This window comes from Thalassophryne amazonica, chromosome 3, assembly GCF_902500255.1.
Source record: "Thalassophryne amazonica chromosome 3, fThaAma1.1, whole genome shotgun sequence".
Taxonomy (NCBI): Eukaryota; Metazoa; Chordata; class Actinopteri; order Batrachoidiformes; family Batrachoididae; genus Thalassophryne; species Thalassophryne amazonica.
Window position 1 is genome coordinate 45,589,540 of NC_047105.1, and position 10,802 is coordinate 45,600,341.

Consider the following 10,802-nt stretch of genomic DNA (forward strand, 5'->3'; position numbering starts at 1 on the left):
CAACGACCTGGGTGAACAGAGCCTGAAACGTGGAAGTTTTCAGCTTGAAACAGCGAGACGACGACGCCTCGGAGCGCAGATTGCCGTCAGGCACCGTGGGCCGTCCTTAAAGCGACACTTACAGACCAAAATCTCTCATCAGCTGTTAAAATTTTTACCGAAAACCAGCTGAATTTATCGAATGGTGTCCACTCAGTTGTGCCTTACAGTTTTTGAAAAAATTTTGATCAAACAAAGCAGCAGTCTCTGAGTCATTCCTAAACAATGAAAAAATCGATGAGAGGGTGGGCCACTCCTCACTCAAAGACTGCCCACAGGCAAATGATGTAACCAACAGGCGTGAAAAAGCTCTCGCATGCCCACGAAGGTTCAAGCATGTCTGATGTAATCACACGTGATTCAAATCCATATGGTTTTTGAAAAAAATAATAAGGTCGGATACTTTTCTAATAGACCTCGTATATTCTCTTTAATTCTAATTGAGGAGTTTATTCATAATTTGTTTTCAGATTCTTCATCATCATGATTTAAAAAAACAACCTATTGGAAACTATGCAAACATAGCTTGTTTTCACAGGTTGTTGTTACAAGTGTGCAGAAACAGCAAAGACCCAAAAAAAGACTGACTGTGATGTTTTCCCATTAACACGTGTATTGGTGCTGACTCTCATGAAATATGTGCAACTTGGCTTCACACTTGTGGTCACGATGCCAACTTTTATCATTGTTTGAGCCAGGCTCAGCAGTTTACTTGCCACCCCCCGTTTTTTATTTTTCTTGGCTTCCTCAGTTTCCTCACATTTTCAGCAAATCACATGGTGAGTCAGCACAGCTTTGAGAGATCAGAAACTGAGAGCATGCAGTAGGAGCAAAAAAGGCTCATCAGGACAGCATGATTATAGATTGACCTGGTGAACTCTCAACATTAACACTAATAATTGGAAAATATAATGCAATGCTAAAATACTCCAGGCCGTGTGACCATAGTCTTCGTTATAATTTGTTTAATTGGTATTCCAGTGCAAACTATACACAAGCTTTTGAAAAGAGCGGAAGTTACCTTTGACCACGTGTGATGCACGTGTACGTTGACGTCCACAAGATGTCTTGCAAATAAGGTGTTATCAGGTTACAAAACAGCATTTTCGGTTTAGAAGTGTTTATTTCTTGCTTGCTTTTACAACCCCAATTCCAGTGAAGTTGGGACATTGTGTAAAAGGTAATAAAAACAGAATACAATGATTTGCAAATCCTCTTCAAACTGTATTGAATATTATATATATTATATTCAATTGAATACACCACAAAGACAAGATATTTAATGTTCAAACTGATAACTTTATTGTTTTTGTGCAAATATTTGCTCATTTTGAAATGGATGCCTGCAACATGTTTCAAAAAAGCTTTGACAGTGGTATGTTACCACTGTGTTACATCACCTTTCCTTCATAACAACACTCATAAGCATTTTGGAACTGAATTTGGGAATAAGCACTCAATAAGCATTTGGGAATTGTTGAGGCTTTGTAGGTGGAATTCTTTGCCATTCTTGCTTGATGTACGACTTCAGTTGTTCACAGTCCGGGGTCTCCATTCTCGTATTTGTGCTTCATAATGTGCCACACATTTTCAATGGGCGACAGGTCTGGACTGCAAGCAGGCCAGTCTAGTACCCGCCCTCTTTTACTATGAAGTCACACTGTTGTAACACGTGCAGAATGTGGCTTGGCATTGTCTTGCTGAAATAAGCAGGAACGTCCCTGAAAAAGATGTTGCTTGGATTGCAGCATGTGTTGCTCCAAAACCTGGATGTACCTTTCAGCATTGATGGTGCCATTACAGATGTGTTAGTTGGCCATGCCATGGGCACTAACACACCCCCATACCATCACAGATGAAATGTGGACTCATCAGACCACAGCACACTTTTCTACTTTGCATCTGTCCATTTCAATTGAGCTCAGGCCCAGAGAAGGCGGCGGTGTTTCTGGATGTTGTTGATGTATGGCTTTCGCTTTGCATGGGAGCATTTTATCTTGCACTTGTGGATGTAGTGATGAAATGTGTTAACTGACAGTGGTTTTCTGAAGTGTTCCTGAGCCCACGCGGTAAGGTCCTTTACACAATGATGTTGGTTTTTAATGCAGTGCTGCCGGAGGAATCGAAGGTCACGGGCATTCAATGTTGGTTTTCGGTCTTGCCGCTTTGTAGTGAGTTCTCCAGATTCTCTGAATCTTCTGATTATATTATGGACTATAGATGATGGAATCCCTAAATTCCTTGCAATTGAACATTGAGAAACATTGTTCTTAAACTGTTGGACTATTTTTTTCATGCAGTGGTGATCCTCGCCCCATCAGACATAAAGACATGGATGACCTCTAATTTCCTGCTTTTAAACTCAGATAAAACTGAAGTTATTGTACTTGGCCCCACAAATCTTAGAAGCATGGTGTCTAACCAGATCGTTACTCTGGATGGCATTTCCCTGATCTCTAGTAATACTGTGAGAAATCTTGGAGTTATTTTTGATCAGGATATGTCATTCAAAGCGCATATTAAACAAATATGTAGGACTGCCTTTTTGCATTTACGCAATATCTCTAAAATCAGAAAGGTCTTGTCTCAGAGTGATGCTGAAAAACTAATTCATGCATTTATTTCCTCTAGGCTGGACTATTGTAATTCATTATTATCAGGTTGTCCTAAAAGTTCCCTAAAAAGCCTTCAGTTGGTTCAGAATGCTGCAGCTAGAGTGCTGACGGGGACTAGCAGGAGAGAGCATATCTCACCCGTGTTGGCCTCCCTCATGGCTTCCTGTTAATGCTAGATAGAATTTAAAATTCTTCTTCTTACTTATAAGGTTTTGAATATCAGGTCCCATCTTATCTTAGGGACCTCGTAAGTACCATATTACCCCATTAGAGCGCTTCGCTCTCAGACTGCGGGCTTACTTGTGGTTCCTAGGGTTTGTAGGAGTGGAATGGGAGGCAGAGCCTTCAGCTTTCAGGCTCCTCTCCTGTGGAACCAGCTCCCAATTCAGATCAGGGAGGACAGATACCCTCTCTACTTTTTAAGATTAGGCTTAAAACTTTCCTTTTCGCTAAGGGCTTATAGTTAGGGCTGGATCGGGTGACCCTGGACCATCCCTTGGTATGTTGCTTAGACGTAGACTGTGGGGGGGTTCCCATGATGCACTGTTCTTTCCTCTTTTTGCTCCGTATGCATCACTCTGCATTTAATCATTAGTGATCGATCTCTTTTTCCTGGTTCTTTCCCTCAGCCCCAACCAGTCTCAGCAGAAGACTGCCCCCTCCCTGAGTCTGGTTCTGCTGGAGGTTTCTTCCTGTTAAAAGGGAGTTTTTCCTTCCCACTGTGGCCAAAGTGCCTTGCTCATAGGGGGGTCGTTTTGACCGTTGGGGTTTTTCATAATTATTGTATGGCCTTGCCTTGCAATGTGGAGCGCCTTGGGCAACTGTTTGTTGTGATTTGGCGCTATATAAGAAAAAAGTTGATTGATTGATTGATTGATCTTTACTTGTGAATGGCTGAGCCTTTTGGAGATGCTGCTTTTATACCCAGTCCATGACAGTCGCCTGTTTCCATTAACCTGTTCACCTGTGGAATGTTCCAAGGGAAAGGTGATGTACACAGTGGAAAACATACCACTGTCCCAGCTTTTTTTGAAAATGTGTTGCAGGCATCATTCAAAATGAGCAAATATTTGCACAAAACAATAAAGCTTATCAGTTGTCTTTGTGGTGTATTCAATTAAATATAGGTTGAAGAGATTTGCCAATGATGTATTGTTTTATTTACATTTCACGCAACGTCCCAACTTTATTGGAATTGTGGTTGTACATAATATATATGAAATATGTTATATTAACACAGAAACTCAGGGGAATTAGCAGCTAGTGAGAGAACACAGCTAGTCTGTCAAGGTGTGTAGGCAATAACGTACCCACAGGACCTCTCCCATTCTCCTTGTGTTCCCTTGTTCACTGGGAACCAAAAATAAACAGCATTTTTTGCAACTGCTTTGGTGATTGCAGTCAAAAACAAAACAGTACAACATTTTTTCAGTTAGAAGTGATGCTCTTTGTGCAGGCTGTCCCTGGAAGTGGTCAGATCCCACGATATCACGCAGGGGTTCAAACGAGACTGCGGGTCCCCATAGCAGCCAGCAAGACCAGCCAGTGGCGTCACGGTGCCTCTCTACTCTGATTGACTATCACCCCTGACCCCCACCAAAAACAACAAGATTTGCATGATTCAGAGCATAACCATAGGAAAGAGAATGTGATCTTTTGACCACTTAAAATTGGTCAAGGTTAGCCATCTTTGAACCTGCCCAAGGTCTGTGTCCCAAGAATGTTCCCTGTGAATTTGAAGACCCTGGCAGTAATAGGACTGGACTTATACTGAGCACGGACAGACGGATGCATGGACAGACGGGCAGATGCAAAGCCTTTGCAATACCCGATGACCATATTGTGATGGTCTCAGGTAAAAATGAATGTTTCCGTGCCTTCATGTCTTGACTGTAAAAAATTATCTTGGAATTTCTCTGACACGTGTAGATTAGTTTTCTGTATGAAACTAGGATTCATGTCAGAATGTTTTTGTCCATGTCATATCCATCTTTCTTCTGATCGGGTTTTGGCTCCTGATCTTCAGATCATATGTGCATCTCATTGTCGTAATTGCATCCACATCTCTCTCCTCCGTCCTTTGGGTCAGGCACAATCAGATGGTCATGAATTTTGCAAAGAGGGTTTTTTTTTTTTTTCATTTTATCCTATCAGCTTGTCTCCGATGTAAAATCTAGTGATTTATGGATATAGGTTTAAAATTTCATGAAGGAACGTCATTGGATAAAAATTTTACAGTTATGAATATAATAATCATGTTTGCATTTTCTGGCTTTGCGGACTCGCTGTAGCAGAAACAACTGGCTATACAGATGTTGAAGAAAGCTAGTATACATGATCATAATTTAATTAGATTTTACACAGCAAGATATTGTATACCATGATTTGAAAAATTATTTGGGCATTTGGATCAGTTACATTCTGTTACAGACTTGTCAGGCCAGCTGTAACTATCATTTACTATCTTTTTTGTTATTTTATTAATGTAAGGCATCAATATGAGGTTTACTCTGAGTAGAATATACTTGGAATACAAGATATACATGTCATTTTAATACTGATATTAACGAGAGTCACGAATGTGACTGCGGTTCTATGAATTAGAGATGACCGCCAGAGGGCGGTGCTTTAGCACCTGGATAACTACATGTGCGCAGCACAGAGGTCGAGAATATATACCAACAACGTCACGCCATTGGATGTGACCTGGGTGACGTCACTGGTTGTCTTTATATACCAGACGCACCCAGCGCTCGCTTCTTTTCGGAATGAACTCACAAGACTCTGAGTGACAAGCAACTCTGGCGGTCATCCGGAATTCATAGAACCGTAGTTACATTCGTAACTCTCGTTCTATTTCATTCCTCCTGACCGCCAGAGGGCAGTGCTTTAGCACCTTAATACCAACAAGGTCATGAAGAGGTCACACTCACCTCATATCAACAGTGGGGAGGGGAGGCAGACAACACCGCCGAAGTCACCGCAGGAGGAGCAGCCACATTTGGTTGTGTAATAGGGTGCGAAGGTACAGGACGAAGCCCACGTAGCAACAGCACAAATATCACTCAAAGGGACACCTCTCAGTGCAGCCAGGAGTGGACACCCCTCTGTGGAATGGCACGTAACCTTAGGAGGCTGAAGCCATCTGGACCTGTATACTTGTAAATGGCATCCCGACCCAGTGCAAGAGTCGCTGCTTTGAGACAGCAACAGCCTCTTTTGGTGATCACTGTAACACACAAACAGGGCATACCGTTTTCCGGATCCCGGCAGTCACACTAATGCACTGCTTCAACATTCGGACAGGACACAGGGAACCTGAAACAGATAATCCTGGATCAGAATGTGGGGCATATGAAAGTTTGAAATTCTCTTGGGTAAAAAGGACAGATTAGGCCACAGCGTAACCCCAATCCGTCAGAATTCCATCGCAAACAGTCCCCAGCGACTGATAGGGTATAGAGCTCTCCCACCCGCTTAGCCGAATCCTCCCCTGTAGCTGTGACAACAAATCCTTCCTCTCCTGGAGAGCCCAAGTTTCCCCCTCAAGGAGTTTGTAAATCATGGGAAACCAAATCTCCCCGGCCAGAATGGAGCAACCAGAAGCACCCTGTGGCTGCTCTGGTCTATCCTGTGCAGTGTCAACATTAGCAGTGGGAGAGGAGGGAAGGCATAAAGGAGGCAATCCGGCCACGGGTGAGCCAATGCATCCTGCCCCAGTGGGCTGTCTGGTTCCGAGAGGGAGTACCACCGTGGGCAATGTGTCGAGGTGCTTGAAGTGAAAAGGTCCACTTCTGCTACACCATACACCATACTTCTCCCGGTGGTGGTTTCTGTCTGGAGAGTAAATCTGCAGCGCTATTCTGTACGCCGGGCAGATGAACTACTCTGACCCTTTGAAGGCGAGGCAACGCCTATAAGAGAAGCCTCCGAGTTTCTGCCAATGAGTGATTGGACCTGGTGCCCCCCTGATGGTTTATGTGATAAACTGTTGACGTGTTGTCCGACCGGACAAGAACATGTCTTCCTTTCAGGGCCGGGAGGAAATGTTTGAGAGCCAGTCGCACAGCGCGAAGCTCCAGCACGTTTATGTGTTGGAGTTTGTCCTGAGGACTCCAGACACCCCTCACCATTCTGTGATTCCACACGGCCCCCCCAACCTTTGAGTGATGAATCTGTAACAACCACCTCTCGGCGAGAAGGGACGGAGCCTAGAGGGACACCCTTGCAGATGAAGTCCACGTTCCCCCAGGGTCTGAGGTGCAGAAGGCACTGGTTGGAGAGTCGTACAAGCCTGTGCTGATGCAACTTTGAGTTGAGGCCTAGGTTGTTGATCCATATCTGTAGGGGACGTAAGAACAGAAGTCCCAAAGGTACCACTAGCGACATTGCAGTCAGTTTGCCCATCAACCGGAGCAGCAAACCAAAAGGCAGCGTCACAGCCCGTTGAATGTGTGAGACGAGACGAATTACATCATCCACTCTCTGTGGGGATGGCAATGCAGTCATAGTCAGGGAGTTGATGGCAATGCAGATGAAGGTCGTTTGTTGACTGGGAACAAGAGAACTCTTTGCAAAGTTCACTGTGAGTCCTAAGTGAGAGACATGGTTCAGTAAAAGAGCTGTGTCGTTATGCGCCTGCTCCTTAGTCGGAGCGCAGACAAGCCACTCGTCTAAGTAGGGTAGGATTCTTAATCCAAGAGCTTGCAGTGGGGCTAGTGCTGCAGCCATACATCTGGTAAATGTACGAGGGGCGAGAGAACGGCCGAAAGGAAGCACCCTGAACTGGTATGCCTGACCTTTGAAAGCAAAGCGGAGAAACTGCCTGTGACGAGGCGCCACTGGCACATGGAAATAGGCGTCCTTTGTCGACACTTGTGAACCAGTCTCCTGGTGTGATAGTTTGAAGAACGTCTACTGTGCAGAGCATGTGAAACTGCAGCACTTTGATATAACGATTCAGACGTCGAAGATCGAGGATAGGACGAAAGCCGCCATCCTTCTTTGGAACAAGGAAGTAAATTGAATAGTACCCCCTGAGCTGGTCTGAACTGTGAACTGGCTCTATGGCCCCCTTCTCCAGGAGTTCCAAAATCTCCTGTTGTAGGGCGGCAGACTGCACCGAGTCGGAAACAACAGTCATCCTCACCCCATTGAACTTTGGAGGACGACATCTGAACTGAATTCTGTAACCCTCGAACAAGGTTGGAAAGACCCATGGGTCTTGAACTTGAGCCTCCCAGTGGCTGAGATGATTTTGTGAAAAACGGCTGGTGGCCAAACGTTGGCAGTCAGAGCCGACCACCTCTGCCTCGCATCCCTGAGGACCTCTGGGCGCGATTACTGGAAGCTCTGTGAAACCGTTCAGTTCTCGGGGGTCTGCCCATAGGCTCCCGAAAGGCAAGCCGCTGGGAGAGCTGGCTCTCAAATGCGAAAGCACTTGCAGCTCCGGGAGTTGGCAGGAGCCTGGATGTAGAGTGAAAAGCTGTAGCACGTCTGACTGGCTGAGGTCTGGAAGACCGGTGTAGGTCAACAAACTGTCGCTCAGATTTACTAGCCTCAACAGCATGCTCCAAAGTTTGTTGGGCTGCAGGTCCAAATACTTGGCCTGGAAGAACCGGCAGTGAATGGAGTGTGCCTTTGCAGGATTCAGACAGGGGGGACTGCGCAAGCCACACCTGACGTCTAGTGATGGTAAGGGTTGACATCAGTCTGCCAAGCTCTCTGGACATATAAGCAAAGGTTTGGAGTGAGGCATCACTAAGACTTTGCGTAGCATCATCAACCTCTGCCTCCCTCAAAGACTTTGAGAGGGCAAGGGCTAAATGGGACAGTGAGTTGCCTAGGTGACCGATGCGAGCAGCTGTGTCATAGTTTTCGGTGAGGAGGTCATCAGTGACCCTACACTGAGGTCGTGGGCAGCGGGCATCCGGTCGAGCAGCATCAGCCGGAGCCACAACCACGTTCGCAATAATGCTGTCAATGGCGGGCATACGGTTCAGACCATACTGCGCCGAATCACACATAGAGCTAAGGGCTCTGCAGTCCTGCGATAGATGGGTCAATGATTTGGGGTCCGCCCAACATCAGTGGAGCTCCTCGATATATCGTTGTGAAACTGGAACGTTGAACTCAGGCTTCTGAGTGACTTTGAAAAAGGCACTTGAAGCGGTGGTTTCCGCAGGGGGATTGTCGACCCCAAGCCTGGATAAAGCAACTGAACAGCTTGCTCGACAAAGGATAGTCCAGGTCCGGTTTGCGGCAGGGACTCTGCCTCAGAGGTGTGAGAGGCCCACTAATGAATGGCTTGTAGAAAGACCCCTCTCATCCTGATCCTCCACACAGTTTATATCACTTGTCATGTACAAGGAATCAGTCGCAGCAGTAGACATGACATCTTCCTCCTGCTGAGTAACTACATTGGTCTGATCAGCCTCATTGGGGACAACAGGAACTGTCACAGCATCCCTAGGCTTTAGATTCAGAAGCAAGGACTTAATCTGAGCAAACTCAGAAGTCAACGTTTTGACCTTTTCAGCCAAAGCATGGTCATGAGTAACCTTCTTAGCAGAAGGGGCTCCTGCATGTGGGCGTTTACGGTGCTTTGGTTCCTTTCTGGGGCTGGATGCCAAAGTCGCACTAGACATTCCACTTTCCAGTGCCGCAAGTCTAGCAGATCTCTCTGCTAGTGACATGCTGGCACAATTAAGGAAGGCATTGCCAGTCAGGGCTTCCCTCAGGTGTCCGATCCCAAGGCACGAGGGGCAAAACATATGTCCATCATCTGGGCTCAAGGGAGCCAAACAGGTACTACAGCCATGCAACAAAGGCCCTGTCAACATTGTGGACTGCGTGCAGATGGCTAACGCAAGCCCTAACAGTTACAGATAGAAAGACAAAGCGTGAATCACATGCAGTGTAAATATTAACACAAGGCACAGAGCGTGAATCACTCGCAGCGTAATGCTAACACAAGGCACGGCACGTGAAGCACACGCAGCCGTAGACTTGACACGAGGCACGGGCGTGAAGCACTCACAGCCGTAGACTTGACACGAGGCACGGAGCGTGAAGCACTCACAGCCATAGACTTGACACGAGGCACAGAGCGTGAAGCACTCACAGCCATAGACTTGACACGAGGCACGGAGCGTGAAGCACTCACAGCCATAGACTTGACACGAGGCACGGAGCGTGAAGCACTCACAGCCATAGACTTGACACGAGGCACGGAGCGTGAAGCACTCACAGCCGTAGACTTGACACGAGGCACGGAGCGTGAAGCACTCCCAGCTGTAGACTTGACACGAGGCACGGAGCGTGCGCTCCCAGCATAAAAGCTAATACAAGCACAGCCGAAAAACTCACAGCCCAAGTGCTAAGTCACTTACAGCAACAACGACAACACTAGCTGCTAGTGGAGCTGTTAAACTTAGCAAAATGGCGGCAGCGCAGACGAAGTACTTCAAGGAGTGGAAAACACTCATGGCAAGCCCAACACAGTACACTATACTGGTTCTGATACACACACTACCATGTAGTTAACGGGGTTAATGACACAACTAAACAAATAGCCAGCTTTCGTGGAAACAACACAGCTAATGTGCACAGAGGAAAATACCCAGCAGGGCAGCGATGAAGGCGCGCACCCGGCGTTTAGGAAGGTGTACTCACGACAGGCGTCAGTCAAAGAATACAAAAAATGGTGAAGCTGCATCTCGCAGCCTCTGGAGGACGTGTGCAGTGCGCGTAGCTCCAACCAAAGGTGGGTTGCGAGGCTACAAGCGAGAGCGACAATCGCAGCTAAATGCGTTCTCAACCTCTAAGAATGCGAGAATGTAGAAAAGAAGCGAGCGCTGGGTGCGTCTGGTATATAAAGACAACCAGTGATGTCACCCAGGTCACATCCAATGGCGTGACTTTGTTGGTATATATTCTCGACCTCTGTGCTGTGCACGTGTAGTTATCCAGGTGCTAAAGCACCGCCCTCTGGCGGTCAGGAGGAATGAAATAGAACTCATTTCTGTCCTCATCATGAGACCATTACAGACTCTACTTTTTTTAACCTTTATTTAACCAGGATAATACTGATTGAGATTACAAATCTCTTTTTCAGAGTATCCTGGCCAAGAGGCAGGGCAGAGTTAC

The 10,802-nt window shown here is 46.3% G+C and overlaps 1 protein-coding gene across 1 annotated transcript in view; it reads left to right on the plus strand.

The window, feature by feature from the left end:
- myg1 (myg1 exonuclease) overlaps window positions 1-10,802 on the plus strand; it is a 76,328-nt gene that overhangs the window by 32,870 nt on the left and 32,656 nt on the right. The window lies entirely within an intron of this gene.